An 18,733-nucleotide genomic window follows, 5' to 3' on the forward strand; every position below is an offset into this window, starting at 1 on the left:
AAGGAGAACGGGAAAAATAAAAGAGAATTAAATAACGATAGAAGAAAGGTGCGAAAGCATGAGGAATTGCCTTTCTTTTAAAGGAATAATGTGATAACAACCAGGGGGCGTCGCTAAAGGGGGGTGTTGGGGATGGAACACGCACGCTCACCTGTTAGGATATTGTCCGTAAAATTGCTCTGCTGTGGGGAAAAATGAGAAGGAAAGGGAAAGAAAAGAAAAGAATAAAAGAAAAAGAAATGAAAGAAAGGAAAGAGAAGAGAAGAAAGAAAGAGAAAAAAGAAAAAGAGGAAGGAGAGAGGGAAAGGAGAAGAAAGAAAAGAAAGAAAGGGAGAATTACTCGATCCTCGTGTACTATATCAATGCAGAAGTTTGAAGTCGGTGAGATGGATTATGTCGGTCGGCCGGCAAATTTTCTTTCCCTACTAACTGAGACTTTTTATCGGACAAAGAAACATTTTTGAGAATTTAGACAATGACTAAGAGTCGGTATAACGAATCGTCTTCTTTCTCGAATAATTAAATGAAACGTCAAAGCTTCCACGCTACGGGCTCGAGAGGTTAAACTGAATTCAGACAAGGATTAAGAAACGAAAACAGTGCAACAAATCGTCTTCTTTCTCTAATAATTTAATGAAACGTCACAGCTTCCGCGCTTCGCGCGGGAGGGGAAAAACTAAATTCAGACGAAGATTAACAGAGTAGAGAACGGTGCAACGAATCGTCTTCTTTCTCTCTAATAATTTAATGAAACGTAAAAGCTGCTACGCGCGGGAGGGGAGAAACTGAATTCAGACAAGGATTAAGAGTAATAATTTAATTTAACATCAAAGCTTTTGCGCATCGCGCGGGAGGGGGAAACTGAATTCAGACAAGGATTAAGAGTAGAGAACGGTTCAAGAAATCGTCTTCTTTCTCTTTTAATTAAATGAACGTCATAGCTTCTGCGCTTCGCCTGAAAATGCGCCTAATGCGGTTTTCCCAGACCCACCCCTGCTTGGTCGCTCCGCTCCCTCCCCGCTGACGCCTCGCTCCATCGTTTTACATATATTTCACCCCATGCGATTTTGTGCCTCCCCCCCGTTAGAAATTCCTGGATCCGCCACTGAGTTTGTACTATGAATTTGAAATAAAGTTTATTTTAACAAAATGAAATGATAGAGGTCGTGTGAATTTCAAGGAGAAATTACCATTTCTATCGTTCGTGACGGCCATCTTGATTTTCAATCAAAAACAAAACTCTAGTGCGTGAGGTGGTTCCACCCCTGGACCCCCCCCCCCCCCCCCCAAAAAAAAAAAAAAAAAAAAAAAAATGGGAAGCTCTGCCCTGGCAACCCATCGGGGCTCCTAAGGCGGGCCCCTAGACCACATCCGTTAAGATAGAATTAGTAATTCCCAAGACAAGCCTTTGTTCCATAAAAGTATCCTTGAGAGAGAGAGTGTATGCGAAAGAGATTTGATGTCCAACAAATGATTTCCTAGGGGGTATGGGCGGGATTTAGGGGGGATCGTCGCCCCACCGGAAAATTAGAAAAGTGCACTAAAAATGTATAGCAAATACTGACTAAAGACTTTCACACTTTTAGGCTCTGGAGGGCCTAAGAGTGCAGCGTTTAGACTAATACAAATGCGAAAAAACTTTTTGCTCGGTTGCTACGCTCCCTCGCATAATATCTTCCTAAATGTACAAGTAAATATTGTAGGAAATCTGTATTCCGTTGGTATCACTGTGATCTAACGGAATACAGATTTTCTCAGCCAGGAATTAACAACACTAACATCGACTAAGCAATACAAATTTAAAAAAATAGAAATCTGACTAGGTGTGCCGTTCACCTACAGTTCAAGGGGCAGGGCCCGGTAAGTTCTTAATTTACAGCCAGTGATTAACAACACTATCATCGACTAAGCTATACAAATAATTATTTAAAAAAAATCGGAGTGGGCGTGCCTTTCACTAGGGCCCGGTAGGTTAATCATTCACAGGTCACCATCTCCAAGCCTTAAAATAGCCAGGAATTAACAACACTAACATCGACTAAGCAATACAAATTAAAAAAAAAATTAGAAATCTGACTGGGTGTGCCGTCCACCTACAGTTCAAGGGGCAGGGCCCGGTAAGTTCTTAATTTACAGCCAGTGATTAACAACACTATCATCGACTAAGCTATACAAATAATTATTTAAAAAAAATCGGAGTGGGCGTGCCTTTCACTAGGGCCCGGTAGGTTAATCATTCACAGGTCACCATCTCCAAGCCTTAAAATAGCCAGGAATTAACAACACTAACATCGACTAAGCAATACAAATTAAAAAAAAAATTAGAAATCTGACTGGGTGTGCCGTCCACCTACAGTTCAAGGGGCAGGGCCCGGTAAGTTCTTAATTTACAGCCAGTGATTAACAACACTATCATCGACTAAGCTATACAAATAATTATTTAAAAAAAATCGGAGTGGGCGTGCCTTTCACTAGGGCCCGGTAGGTTAATCATTCACAGGTCACCATCTCCAAGCCTTAAAATAGCCAGGAATTAACAACACTAACATCGACTAAGCAATACAAATTAAAAAAAAAATTAGAAATCTGACTGGGTGTGCCGTCCACCTACAGTTCAAGGGGCAGGGCCCGGTAAGTTCTTAATTTACAGCCAGTGATTAACAACACTATCATCGACTAAGCTATACAAATAATTATTTAAAAAAAATCGGAGTGGGCGTGCCTTTCACTAGGGCCCGGTAGGTTAATCATTCACAGGTCACCATCTCCAAGCCTTAAAATAGCCAGGAATTAACAACACTAACATCGACTAAGCAATACAAATAAAAACAAATTTAAATTTAAATTCAATTCAATTCAAATCAAATCTGACTGGGCGTGCCGTTGACCTAGAGTTTAAGGGGCAGGGCCCGGTAAGTTCATCATTCACAGGCCACTATCTCCCAGCCAGGAATTAACAACACTAACATCGACTAAGCAATGCAAATAATTAAAATTAAAAAATCTGACTGGGCGTGCCGTTCACCTATACAGTTTAAGGGGCAGGGCCCGGTAGGTTCATCATTCACAGGTCACCATCTCCCAGCCAGGGATTGACGACACTAACATCGAATATATGCTTTTCCTGATCGTTGCTTTTTAAAAACGTTCCACTGCCACGGGGCCTGCATTTAACATGTAAGAGTGGTGGTACAGATTTTTCTGCCCCCAACTCTTTTGCTCATTACGCCACTGCCCCTGAAAGGCGAGCCCAATGTAATGTTTGCCCCCCGGCCCCCCACCTCCCAATCCCAAAGTGCTTCCGGCGCGCCTGGGTAGGCTAATCTACTCATCTGCTATAAAAGAAGCATATTTGAACCTATTATACCTTAAACCCCATGACCTTTGAATTTCACAGAATGGCAAGGTCACTAAGTGCCCTTTGTTAAAGAATATACAGGTTTAGACAATGAAGGTGTGTTCGACGGCAACAGCATTAACATTGCCAAATCTCATTCACATTAAAACATTAAGAGACACAATAACCGTTAATGCTATGAAAAGATGTTTATATAATTCATCATCATCCCCAAAACAATGGATTCCTCAGAGCCTCAGAGCCCCCAATTTAAAGCGACTGAAAGCAATTTTTTCTCAAATTTCATCTAAAACTCGCTCTTTACGCTCGCTCGAATTTAAAGTTTTGTTTTATTAAGGAACGTATTAAAGCGCTTCCATTCTTTCATTATGCAATGTTCATAATTATGAACGACATTCACCCGTTCTATCAATATATGCTCTGACTTTGGCTTAGTTATGAACAGGGAATTCACCCATCTTCACTTCTCGTCGTCACATGGTTGGCGAATTGTATTACCATGACTACATGCTCCGATGGTTAACAACCAATAGTTCTTCCAAACTATGGACGAGACTGGTGACGATGCACATTATGAGAAGAGTGTCGTTAATTGATATAGACCAATAATGAATATATACGAGTTCAGTCTCACAGCTTAGAAACGATTAACATGTTTAAACGCCAAGTATGTGAAAGCCTTTGAAGTCATGATAATAGATTGAATTGTATGAATAGGGACAATGGAGCGATCAAGATACTGCTGGACCCCCGAATTCGCGCGTTTTCTTCAGTTCCCTTTTCGCTTCGTATTTGGTAAGTACATATATTATTATCTTCTCTACTTTTTCTAGTAGCATAATTATGCACGTGTGTATGCTATCACAGTACTGGTGTTATATTATTAATCGAGAACTTATTTTATCATAAAATACTGTCAGGTTGTTGCTAGGTTGCTGGTATATAGACGAAATTTTATTTTAACATTATGCATGTATGTTTGTATTTGATCAAAATATGATCTTGTAATGATGTTCTCTATTGTTAGCAAAACTGCTTATCGCCATATTGCCAATATGCTTGTGTATGCACTTTGATTTAGATTATTTCAACCAAGACTCTTCGTTACGAGATAATGAGACATATCCTCATTCAGTTGTTTTATCGTAATGAATAGAAATAATGATCAAGTTGTTTATCTGTCTCTCAATGAATGATTATGCGTGATTGGAGATGTCCGTGTGCATGCAACGATACGTAATGATTTGTCACGTAATCTTCGGAATGTGAATGTGTAACTCCTTATTGATTATTTTTAAAGCTCTGATAGAGGCAAGACGACTAAAAGCTTTATCATGCTCTTGTTTCTTTTATTGTGATAATTACGATTGATTCAGAGGACAATGTAAACATTTAATTTTATACGAGGTCCTTTTGTAATTTAATGAATATCTCTTTCATGGAAGTAACTTGGAAACAGAGAACTAGATACATTATTTGGTCGCATTATTTATTCAAACAAATCACCGACATATTATGTTAATTTAATTCGTGTAAATATATGCATATGAAATCAATTATTATTATCCATAAGAAACAAGGATCTCCATGCAAAAAATAGTGAATATATGTAATTATTATAACTTGACTGATAAATAGGATGAAGATTTTCGTTTTCTTTACAGTAAACATATTACATATTGACCACCAGGCGCGGGATTTTTTCAAGGGGGGGGGGGGGGGTTAACATTTTTAATCGGGCCGAAAATTTTGCAACGACTCAGCCAGCCGCTAAATAAGTGGGGGGGGGGGGGGGGGTAAGAGGATACTTTTTTAGGTCAGCAATTGGTATAATTTTTTTTTCTAATTAAATAAAAAACAAAAAATGCAAAGGGTTTTCCTCCAAAATACACACATACAAAAAAAACCAAAGGGGGGGGGGGGTGGGGTTCAACCCCCCAACCCCCAACCCCCCCCCCCCCCCCCCTGCGTACGCGCCTGTTGACCACACCTAGACTATTCACAACTAAAACGTAATAGTAACGTAAACCGGTCATGTGCAGTTAAATCCTCAAATACGTGGATATCGGTCCAAAGTGGAATAGAAGTTGTAAAATAATGCTATGATTGTAATAATAATAATAATAATAATAATAATAGCCTAATAGTCCACTCCAAATTTTATTAAACCGAAACGGGAATTCTTTTTGCCCAATTGATCGTGAGCCCGGCAGCCACTGAGCAGCGCCAGATCGACGTTGCTCTATCCCTTATTGTAATGGTCTATCATATTATATTACAGACTTGCTTTTGTACTTCTAATAATTTCGATGTATACAAATACTCATAATGGATAACCTGATTTTAGATAGTGAACTTTTACTTCCCAATTGCTCAAAAAACACGACTTGAACCAATTTTCATGGATATTTTAGTTCTACAAAGATGAGGGGCATGATATCAATGATATTGTAAAAAACAATATTGTAACTTTTATTTTTTTAGCCAATCATGGTGTATTTATGGGCAAATCAAGTTTTCATTTTCTTAAGTTGTTTTGAAAGTTATGAAAGAATATAGTTATTTATTTGTATATTCAAATTTGTTTTCCCTTTAAATATAACCACGATAATGTTCCTTTTCTTTTCTTTTTTATGAAAGTTCTCTTAATTTGTTTCAAGTTTCAAGGTTAATTAAGGAAAAAACAACTGTAATGATTCGTTAAGGATATATAAACAATTAAATTTTAAACAACATGTATATATGGTTTATAAAGCAAACCGTTTAGGAGATACCCTAGTAGGTTAAAATTTAGAAGGAAAGGAATTCTATTTATCGACCCCATCAGCTTTTCCATCATTGTGCTAATACATTGACTATCCGATACCGATTTTTTTTTTTGAAAACCTGGTTAGTGAACTAACAGGAATATTGTCAAATAAATGGTTCTGCCGTAATACGTAGAAGCATTCTCAAAGAATATTAAAACCTATCTGTTCAATTAGGACTACAATCAACTGTAATCTTCCCTTTGTTATGCCCTATCCTTAATCATGTTGTACCTTTGAGTTAGCGCGTTTGTGTGGTTTCATCATTTGCACTATGGTGCGTCTATAATGTAAGTGATAGGCCTATGAATGAATTTTTTATTTGATCATTTATTACTCTCTCTTTCATTTTTTTTCAGCCATCGCCATATCAGACCTTTTTCGTACACATTACTTCGGTAGGTATCTTCAATTTGTATAGTATTTCTTTTTAGACAATGTTTACGTACGATTCAGAATGGGAATACTTTTCAGAACCCTTGAATGTTGGATGTAAACATGCTACCTAGGCCCTCTGACAACTGTTTTGTTGTATTCCAGTATTCCTTTTAAATTCTGAGTGAGGCTATGAATTTGAAAATCTGTGAAATCAGTTGAAAATAACAAAAATTATAGTTCGTGAGTAACATTGTATTCTCCCACAGTCGAAGCAAGGAGTAATATCTTTAAAGAATCGGTTAACTATTATTTTGACATGTATGTTTACCTGTCATGTATGTATATAAACACTGTAAAATCAGGCTCACAATCAGCCCGGCAAAATAGACCACTTTTCAGGGAGCCCATGTGCATTATTAAACAAACAACTAATGACATATAATTGACAAAACAAATGAAAATTATCGAGAAATTACGAGACTTACCATTTGAACCCAGCCCCCCCCCCCCTCCCAGTGAACAAAAAATAGATAGAGCTGATTAAGTTAACAAAGACGTGAACAAGGTTGTCTATTTATCAGTTAATATCACAATGTAATGGATTGAAATGTCTAAAACTACTCTTATACTTAAAAAGGTCACATTATTTTTTATTCAAGATAAATGTTTACAGTCATAATTGCGAAGAGAATATTTACTTGTCTTAGTAGAAAATTTAGAACAAATTGGTAATGGGAGGCATCCATGCAACATAAAAAAAAATTAAAACAGTAATATACCTACGTTCAACTCGTAATAAATTGCAAAGTGCTCGATTTTGTGGAACACACATCACATGAACTAAATTTGTTCATGCATTAACCACACAACAGAGCCGTAATCAAGATGAGGTTGGAAAAGTGAAGGCTTTATATTATAAAGCCTTGCAGCGAAAATTAATTCACATTTCTTAGGATTCGGCAAGAATTCATTGCGCGTCATCCGCTTAGAAATCCGTTTTAAATCTCCATAGAGACGTAAACATACTCAATTGTATTAAAATCAGTATTACAGTGGAATGGTTCTAAACTGTATAGCATTTGAGATATCATTTATAAAAAATGATAAATAGTAAATAGCAAGGGACCCATTGTACTTCTCCTGCAAGTGACTGTTTTGTAATCTAACAAACTATTACCGTTGACTGAAAAAATATGATATCCTCAGACGGAGTTAGATACACATGAAAAAAGCGTAAACTTGAATCATCAAAACCAACATGAACAAATTAGTTTCTTTAGAATAATAGAATGAGAGACCACATCGAACATAACCATCAACCTTATTTGAGGTCTATACTTTATTTATGTATTATTAATGTGTTGTTAATGTTTCTTCATCCCCTTCTCCAGATCATCATGCCACGAGTAATGCCCGCCGCATTGCGATGTTTGTGCAACACGCAGAAGGGGCACCGATGCAAAAGGAAGACAAGGCACCCAACAAGAATATGCCACCAACATCGGAGAAACTTCGCCGACGATGCCGCGTAAGTTTTAGAACAGTTTTTATCTATCTTTTTTTAAAGTACAGTAGTGAAAGTTTTAATCAAAGGATTGGAAATGTTTATAAACATTTGAATAGACCAAGAGCATCATTAGGTTGGGAAAGGTGGACATAATTATACCCCCCCAATTGTTCTCAAAAGCGTTTTCGAGAGACATCTTCTTGTTGTTTGTCCCATCCTTTTGTTTTAATCAGAACACTGATTTTCTTATTGTTTTTACTAAACACGCATAACTATAGATTTTGCAAGCATTGAAAAGTCCTTTAAACATGAAAACAATTATCCCGTTCTGTTGAAGGTCCCGCCAAAATGTGAAACTCTGCTGACTTTCTTGAGCAGATCAGATATCATATTTTTAAAGGAAGAAAACCGATGATAGGAGAGCAGCTCTCCATTTGTTTTGTAATGGGAACAGGGGCGTCGCTAGACCTTTTTCAGTGGGGGGGGGGGGGGGAGGGGTGTAGAGGCCAAGGATTACCGACAAAACTAGCCACCAATTACCAACAAAATTAAATGTCCAATATCTACAAATTTAACCCTATAAACCCGGGGCCGAAGGCTAAATTATTTTTCCTATGGACTATCTATAGTACTTGCGTATGCGCAAATGGTCATTTTCCTCGACGACATAAATATATGAATTATTTCGTCAACTTAGTCAGCATCATAGCTATATTTTAATGCAGGCGCGGAGCTAGGATCTCATTTTAGGGAGGGGCGGTAGTGAGCAGGCGAATCAATCAAAGAGCGCGCGAATCGCGCTCATTAGGGGGGTGTGGGTAATATAGGCCTACCGCGCGAAGCGCGGAAGCTTAAACGTTACCTTAAATTATTAGGAAAAGAAGACGTTTTATTGTACCGTTCTCGACTGTTAATCCTTGTCTGAATGAAGTCCCCCCCCCCCCCCCCGCGCGAAGCGCGAAAGCTTTGACAATTCATTAAATTATTATAAAAAGAAGACGATTTGCTGTACCGTTCTCGACTGTTAATCCTTGTCTGAATTCAGTTTCTCCCCCTCCCGCACAGCGCGGAAGCTTTATTATGAGAAAAGCAGACAATTCGGTGTACTGTTCTCGACTCTTAATCCTTATCTGAATTCAGTTTTTCCCCCTCCCGCTCAAAGCGCGGAAGCTTTTAAGTTTCATTAAATTATGAGAAAAAAAGTAGACGATTCGGTGTACTGTTCTCGACTCTTAATCCTTATCTGAATTCAGTTCTCCTCCTCCCGCGCGAAGCGTGGAAGTTTTGGCGTTTCATTAAATTATTAGAGAAAGTAGACGATTCGTTGAACCGTGCTCGACTCTTTAATAATCCTTTGACATTTCATTAAATTATGAGAAAAAAACAGAGGATTCGGTGTACTGTTTTCGACTCTTAATCCTTATCGGTTCTCCCCCTCCCGCGCGAGGCGCGGAAGTTTTGGCGTTTCATTAAATTATTAGAGAAAGTAGACGATTCGTTGAACCGTGCTCGACTCTTAATCCTTTGACGTTTCATTAAATTATGAGAAAAAAGCAGACGATTCGGTGTACTGTTTTCGACTCCTAATCCTTATCTGAATTCAGTTCTCCCCCTCCCGCGCGAAGTTTTGGCGTTTCATTAAATTATATATTAGAGAAAGTAGACGATTCGTTGAACCGTGCTCGACTCTTAATCCTTGTCTGAATGAAGCTTCCCCCTCCCGCGCGAAGCGCGGAAGTTTTGACGTTCCCTTAAATTATTAGAGAAATAAGACGATTCGCTGTACCGTTCTCCACTCGTCTAAATGAAGTTTTCCCCTTCCGCGCGAAGCGCGGAATTTTTGGCGTTTCATCATAATATAGAGAAAGGAAGACGATTTGTCGTTCCGTTTTCGACTCTTAATAAGCCATACTTGTCTGAATTCAGTTTCCCCCTATCGCGCGAAGCGCGGAAGCTTTGACGTTTCCTTAAATTATTAGAGAAAGAACACGATTCGTTGTACCGTTTTCGACTCTTAATAAGCCCTATTTGTCTGAATTCAGTTCCCCCCTCTCGCGCGAAGCCCGGAAGCTTTGACGTTTCCTTAAATTATTAGAGAAAGAAGACGATTCGTTGTACCGTTCTCGACTCGTCTAAATTAAGTTTTCCCCTTCCGCGCGAAGCGCGGAATCTTTGGCGTTTCATCACAATATAGAGAAAGGAAAACGATTCGTATTACCGTTGTTGATTCTTAAACCTTGTTTGAATTTAGTTTCCCCGAAAATTTTAAACCTCTGATTTCTTTAGCTGATATTATAGGAAAGTGAAACTACAAGTATTGTAGTTGTAGTCACTCTCGAAGTCGTCACAGCGGATACAAAGTCACAGGAAAAAAAACTTATATACATCTCACCGACTTCAAACTTCTGCATTGATATTAGTACACGAGGATTGAGCAAGAATACCGACACAGCTGGCCCGACACAGCAACATATTTGACCGTGTCTTTCTTGCTCCCTCGACGAGACGACTCCACCCAACGACCCCCTTCTCTCTTTTACTCCCACTCCTCTTCTCTCAGGCTCTTACCTTCCCTCTCTCTCCTCTCTTTCATCCCCCGTTTCTTTTGTTTCCCTTTTACTCTTTTTTCTTCTTTTTTTTCCTTTTCTTTCTTTTCTTTTTTCCTTTCTTTCCCTTTCCTTCTCTTTTTTACCCTCCCCCTTTTCTCTTTTTTCCCGACGACAGCGCAATTTTACCGACCAAATCCTGACAGGTGGGGGGGGGGGGGGGGGGTGTCGCACCCCCCACACCCCCCCTTTGGCGACGCCCCTGAATGGGAATACTACACTGTCGCTCATCTAGTTGGAATATTTTTTTTTACCTCAATTTATGGAATTATTTTGACAATGATTTATTCTCAGATTTTATTGACTAATAATTTGTCAGTGTTTATTTTGCGTGAATGCTAAAGCATGTGTATGCTACTATGCTTATCAACTAGGGGACCTACGCCCTTAAGTCATAAATGACAGTAATGGGGATTAATGCCCCACAAAAGGGCACTAATATGGCACATCGACACGGATTCGATCCTGGGGCCTCACAGTTACGATGCCATTTCTTTGCCACTGAACCACGACTGTACGCAGCGGGGGCTAGGGTAGGGGGCAGTTCCCACAAATAAAAAAACCCAAAGAAAAATGCAATCAATTTTCAATAATTCATTGAATTTTACCCCGGTCCCCAACATAAAAAAATTCTCTGTACGACCATGCATGCATTATGGCTCAAGACATGGGCACACAGAAGATTTTTTCTGTTAGGGACCGGGGGGAAATTGAATGCCGAGAGGATTCTATTCCTTGAACTCTTACTTTTATTTCTCATTATATTTCAAAGCATTTATCTTGTTAATCACACCCAGGCGCGTACACAGTGGGTGGGGTTTGGGGGTTAACCCCCCCCTTTGGTATTTTTATGTGTGTAACCCCCCCCCCCCCATCACCCCCCTAAAACTCCCCCCTTTGGATTTTTTTTTTGGACCAAAAAAAGTGTCCTCTTACCCCCCCCCCCCCCCCCCGCTTATTCAGCGGCTGGCTGAGTCGTTGCGCAATTTTCGGCCCGATTTATAAATGTTAAACCCCCCCCCCCCTTGAAAAAAAAAATCCTGCGTACGCGCCTAATCACACCATTGTTTCGTGATGCGTTTACAATCCAACTGCACATGCAGTTTTCATATTCGTCCTGATGGAATTTGCTTCATAGTTATCATAATGTAGGATAACATGAAGCTTTTCAAATTAAATCAATGACATCATTCGTTATCAGTTTAAATTATATTGATATGTTCATTAGTATTTAGCTTGTATATTCAAATGCTATTTTAATTCAAATCAACGGAAATTTATTACCTAACAAGGAATTCAATCTTGTAATATTTGCATATCCACACTTGAGATACCCAAAGTTTTATATTATAGAACTTTTGGTATCTCAAGTGCATGTGAGTCTACATGTTGAGCCAAGATTGTCTTTTTACTTTGCTTATAAAAAATTATGAGCTTCAGAAACAACTTTATGAGGCTATTCAAAAAATGTATAAAAAGTAAAGATTACATTTCACTTGATTTAAGAACAGATTACCATATATACATGTAATACGATATTACAAATATATGCAACAGTATTTTTTGTTTAAAAAGTCCACATTTATTACAAGGATACCAACAAATTGTATTCATGCATTATGATTTATTCTGTGTTTTATTTTGTTATAATATTATGGATCTATATTCATGATTGTCATTGCATTTTGCTGTTACCAAACGAGGCATCATGGAAGACCACACTACAAATTCGTTGTGTAACCACTTTATTGCTTGGTTCAGTGTTAAGTTGTGTAAAAAAAATTACACTACTTTACATAACGAATTTGCAGTGTAAAGTTGTGTATTTTTGTATACACAACTTAAGACAACCCCTGGGTAAAGAGTGAACCACCCAATGTTGTGTAAAGTCGTTACATAACAAATTTGCAGTGTACCGTGTATAAGTAAAAAATAATTAGATAGATTATTTATTTTAGTCAATTACTAAATTATACGTTATATAATATATTCAGCTCAACTTTTAAAAGAAAAACGTTTTGTTGTTCATTTTGATATGTTTACAATATAATTATGTCACTGAGTATATAAAGGCCTACATTGATCTCTTGCTAATTGTGTTTTCTCTCAGAGCGACTTGATAAATGATGATGGCATACGAATTATAATGTTTGATTTATTCTCTAAACAGAATGGAAGCTTTCATCAATCTCCGACCTCGTCGATGTTTAGCGATGACTTTAAAAGCCGCCCAATGCAAACGTAATGGCATTTTTGTTTTCGGCGCGGCATTGCATGATTTCTGCATGCAACATTGTAAGTATAATCATTAATCTAAATGGTGGACAATCATCGATTTGATGACAGTTGTGTTTATGGTGGGTTTTTTTTTTGGGGGGGGGGGGGAGTGCGGGATGAACGCAAATCAGTTTTCTTCAAATAACCTGGATGTTAACTCGGGGATTTAATTATGACCAATTTTTGTTTCTTCTTCACCGTTTATCTTGTTTATCAACAACCTTTTATGTAAATAGATGTAACCAACTGCAAACGACCCCAAATTTTTCAATTTATAATAACAAAATTAGGCCTATAGCTACTATTCGTGTTTGCTTAATTTGCTCGAATGTATTTAACGGCAATGTTGATTGGAAAATATGTAGTCCGATCCCACCCCCTTGCCGAAAATTCTCCCAACTAGCCGGGAGGCCGTTTACCAAGACACTTTTAATATAATGGCATTATTTAATACAGAAGACACCAAACTAGAAAATGCACTGGGTATAATGTTTGTCCAACTTGGCAACAACTAATGTATGCAGTTCGGATTATTTATATCGAAATATTATTATTCTTATCAGGTGAATAAGTATTGAGGCACTTTACAAAGACTTATGCATTAAATTTGGTTATATTACGAAAATGGCCTATTACAAGCTCTATTTTGTTTTGGGATATGAGCATGCGCATAATTGCAGGCCCAGCAAACTTAACTGTGTCTGCTGTGCTGGCGGTGAGTTATTGAAATACTACTACTAGTGCTTGGAAGATGAGATTATGATGATGTCTATTGTAATTTACTATGAATTTCGTTGTAATAGTATGTATTAAAATGATAATGTTAACAGTGATTGTCTCGATTGGTCTAAATATCACAGAGCGAATGAAATGATCTTCGTGCAATGACGATACTCTCTTTAAGTTAAGTTTAGATAAGCCCCATACGTTCAACTTTTTGTTAGGCTAGGCCTGTTCCCTAGTAGGCCTAAGTATTACTTTTTAGCTCATGATAGTTTATGTAGGCCCCCTATAGCCTTTTTATAGGTCTAGATCTATTTTGGGCGTATGAAACTGGAAAGCAGAGACTATACTTAAATGACTACATCCTCGGCTATTAATGATAATTAAAAAAGATGTTGACTGTTCATGATTAGGAGCAAGCCACTCCAGCAAAGCGTAGAGAGTCGTAGACAGAAATAACCGTCTGATATGGGTCATTTCTTTAATAAAACTGACATTTGTTGACATTCCCCATATACAGACGGTAACCCAGAGATCTCGTACCGTGGGGGTAATCTGGCCAATTCAGCTGCCACTTATGGTGATAGAGCTTTCTCCCCCGATTTTCACTATTTAGATTTAGATTTTCTGATTTATAAATCAGATATAAATTAAGTATAGATCTATGTATTGTAGATCTACTCCTATTTACACTAAATAATAATAATTGACCTATCATACAAATGCGAAATTGTTGGACTTGTATGATTTATCCAATTTTTTTCTCTGAACCGTGAAACGTACCGTTCATCCATTCAAATTAGTAATCTATGACATCACCCGGCCGATATATTTCCGGGTCGTACCTACCAAAACAAAGCGAATGGCCAATCAGAGCACTAGTTTCGTATTGGTTTTATGAATATTCATATATCACTGGGTTGACTAGTACGTAGCTATTGGACGTTCGAAAAGAAAAAAATAATATTCATTAATTAAAACCGTTAAAGATGGATGACAACGAATCATGTCGACTACAAGACTTTCTCGGATTAATCATTAAAGGTAATACAAAGTTTTGGGAATTTTTTAAAATTGGGTGGATAGTGATTCTTTACAATTTTGATGTATTTGGATGCCTATGTGGATGTATTATAAGCACTAGAAAATTTAGCTGCGACTAAGAAAATCTCAGAATATGTAGTTGTGATATATAATTTCCAAACGGGAATAGCTAATCGGTCGATTTTGGTCAAGAAACCTTGTTTTATAGTTTTATTAATATCTTGACCTTGAGAGGGAGCTATACAACATAAAGAGTTTATTATTTACAATTTTATTATTTTAGACTTGATTTAGACCGCGACAATGATCACTGTATATTGTAGGATTGCATATGCTTCTAATATGTTCATTTGAACCAAATTCATGACCCAATACCAAAACTTTGTATTACCTTTAATTTAGGATATAAATGAGCAAGCTATCGTAAGTCAAAGCCATATTTGTTTGTTATTTTTTATAGTTTTATTAGCCTATTGTAATATTGCAGTAAAAGTGCATTTATGAGGATGTAAAGAGTGAAAATCTCGTTGCATATCTCATTCATCGCGGTCCTGCCGAACCAAACCATTTGTTCCACTAGTACGGCATAGGCCGTACTTCAGTCTAAGAGAGTCGATGCTAATGTGTATTGACCTCTAGCACTGCATGCTTGCTGTGAGGCGGGTATTATTATACCTATACACAAATATACACACCACACATTATTGCATAGACTCTACACAGTCATGTCATCAATTGTCACTAAAGTACCAATTTTGAGTGAAATCAGTTGAGTTTTGTACAGTGGTGTTTGAAATGTTGAGAATCATAATAAAAGCACAGCTTTTACTACACAGCCAGGATAGTAATGCACCTATGTGTGATTAATAGCTGTGTTGATTTTGTTTTGATCTGAAAATTCTGAACTCAATCAATGTAAAGTAGACCGAAAATTAAAGAAAGGAGCCGACCTTACCCAAATAAGAGGCTAACGAACAAAAAGAGACAAAAATTTATAGTCTAAATATAAGTGGACAGAAATGATTGTCTGGTATGGGGATCGATCCGGAAGTGTGTAATAAAACTGATCCCCATACATAAAGGGTAACCTTGCCGCACTTTTTGCCAGAATCCGGTGACAAGTTTGCTTTATGTTTTTCTAGACTTAAATGTAGCTTGATTTAGAAAAAAAATAATGATTGGAAAGAAAGTAGATCTTATTTTCAAATACTGTTCTATAAAATTACATCCAAAATATTTGTAAAACATCAAAATATAAGGAATTAATTTCAGGTAACCTACAAGTATGTAATTCTCTTGAAGCTACTGCGCACAATGATATCGGCAATCACACAGAAACTGCATTGCTAACCTCCCCTCACTAACCAGTACAATCAGACTTCAGTCTCTGTGTAGAGGCAGTCAGTGGAGCCTGACATAGTCTCTTTGGAACAATCATCAATATCAGAAACTAATTAAAGCTTACGGAAATAAAATGGGAAAATCCACCCTGATATTTTTGATGAGTAGAAATAAAAGGAGAATTTAGAAAGTGACAAGTGAAATTGACAATTTTGAGGAACAACTGATAAATATTTATTAAGAAAATTATAAATATTTACATTTACATTTACATTTTGCAAAATTTTATGAAAAATGTTGATTTTATTCAATACCGTCCTTCCTTGCGTTTTTTTTTTTTGTCGGCAGCAAGCCAGGTCCGTGTGAAAAAGCGGGAAGGCGCCAATTTGTGCTTGTGAACTTGTCACAAATAATAGTAACAATGTCGTTTTTAGAAGAATGTGTAAGATCATTAATGTAAATTAAAAACAGTAAGTAGAGGACCTAGGATAGAACCTTGTGGTACGCCTTGTGTAAAAATTGGATGAATTATTATTATAAACTACATATTGAGATCTATTACAAAGATACTTTCAAACCAAGATGACAGACAAAGTGGAGTGTTGTTCTAGTTTCGGAGTGGTGAGTCAACACACAGATTACTGAGCTGGGAGACATTGCCAGGCATAGTGCCAGGTGGAGGGGCATAAATCGAAACCTAAAAAAAAAAATATATAAAAAAAAAAAAAAAAAAAAAAAAAAAACGGGAAAACAAAACCGTCCAATTGAAAACGGAATCCGCCATGGGCGGTCGGATACCGGACGGTTAAACGTTTGACTACAGCACTAGTACAATGCTCTTTGATTCTTATTATAGCGGTACAATGCTCTTTGATTCTTATTATAGCGGTACAATGCTCTTTGATTCTTGTTATAGTATGGTACACAACATCATTGACTCAGAGAACAATGGAATAATAATTACAATAAACACCTTGAAACTTTATTTGTTATCTGATCAAATGCTAGCTACTTTGTATATGATCGGTCCATTTTATATTTACTTTCTGTTTAATGTCTTAATTAAATGTGTTTTTTTGTCAATTAAAATTTATCAAATTGAATTGAAGTTTTCCTTCGCATTATGATAATTATGTTATATTGCGATCTTACAAAATTTCAAAATTTCAAATGGGGGGGGGGGGCACCTGGGGCAACATACAATTTTGGGGTTCATGCCCAGATGCCTTAGCTACATATGCTACTGATTGCACACTAACTTTTCATAAATATGTTTGATATAGATTCAAATATCACGTGTTACTTATATCTCTTTTTATTTATACAGATCTCATACAACAGGCTGCCATATGATCCGGTGGTCACGTGAGTAAATCTCTCCATCATGCTTCAGCTAAAACAATCAGCTTGTCATTTTATTGTAAAAGGGATAATAGTCTGAAGATGATTGAATTTAATTTATTGATAGCTTCAGGAACATGAGAGAAGACTGAATTGGGGTAGAAGTGAAAAAAGATTTACGAGCTCTCTCATTCTTTTAATTCCAATGTGGAACAATTTCTCTTAAAATAGCCCAATATCCTTGATTTTACAAGGCTTGATTAACAACTGTTAACTTGAAATCATTGTAATGCAGCTTTTAGACAGGGTCAGGGATTCTGTTAAAGGTAAAGACCAGTATTGGAAATGCCCCAATTTCAAAAAATGAAATGGAAGCTCTTTATTACCAATCATGTGAAAGAATATGTTTTGACTAATACATGATAATAAAAAAATTGCCGGGAAACCGCCTACTAATTGATATATTTGGTAAATTAGTTTATCTATTGGACTGTGAGAGATAAACGCACGTGTCGTGCACGTGTGCGTAGTCCCATATACATCTTTCTGTGTACAGTGCTTGTAACTTTACAAAGACTGGGCCAAATTTCTTATCAGTTTGATGATTCCAGAACCTTGCAGTACACATATATGCTAGATGATCAACCTTTTCTGATCGATTCCACAACGTTTCTTTCACAATGCAATCGCATGACCATAACTAGTCTTTATCTTTAATGTAGATATTGAGAGAATGTGGGTGTTTTGGGGTCAAAGCTTGTATAATATTCTATAAAAACTACATGTACATGTAATAGAAAGGTTGTGATTCATGAAATTACATTTAATAATCATATAATCTACCTACTGGTATAACTTTACTATGACTTTTTTTCTGTTTATACAGTGCGTCCCAGAAAAAACGAAACCGAGAAGTATCAATGTTTTATCATAACTTAATCACAACCATAATTAATGAATGATACATATTTGGAAAGCTTAGAGTCTCCTCTTTCAGTTGATGCTACTCAGATGATGCATATTTCACGCATGAGTGATTAAAAGTAATTTGAAGGAAGGAAGGAAACCAAAAAGACATTTGGCGGGCGGTATCTGAATTTCGAAGAAAAATTCACATTTCTAGAAAGTTGAGTTTCTGCCCTTTCATATGACACCTCAATCAGGAAAAATGAGCGAAAAATAACAAAGTTCTGTTTGTTTAAAGTAGCCCTTACATTTTCATAATTTTAACAAACGAATTCGTTTTCACTGGTTGCCTGCCGTAGCAAAAAGCAGATTTGACAAAAGACTTAACTCCGTTTCGTTGACAATCAGCCATGCATGAAGACTCTCGTCTACGGCTGATTGTCAA

Source organism: Strongylocentrotus purpuratus, unplaced genomic scaffold (genome assembly GCF_000002235.5).
Source record: "Strongylocentrotus purpuratus isolate Spur 01 unplaced genomic scaffold, Spur_5.0 spur5_scaffold_13, whole genome shotgun sequence".
Lineage (NCBI taxonomy): Eukaryota > Metazoa > Echinodermata > Echinoidea > Camarodonta > Strongylocentrotidae > Strongylocentrotus > Strongylocentrotus purpuratus.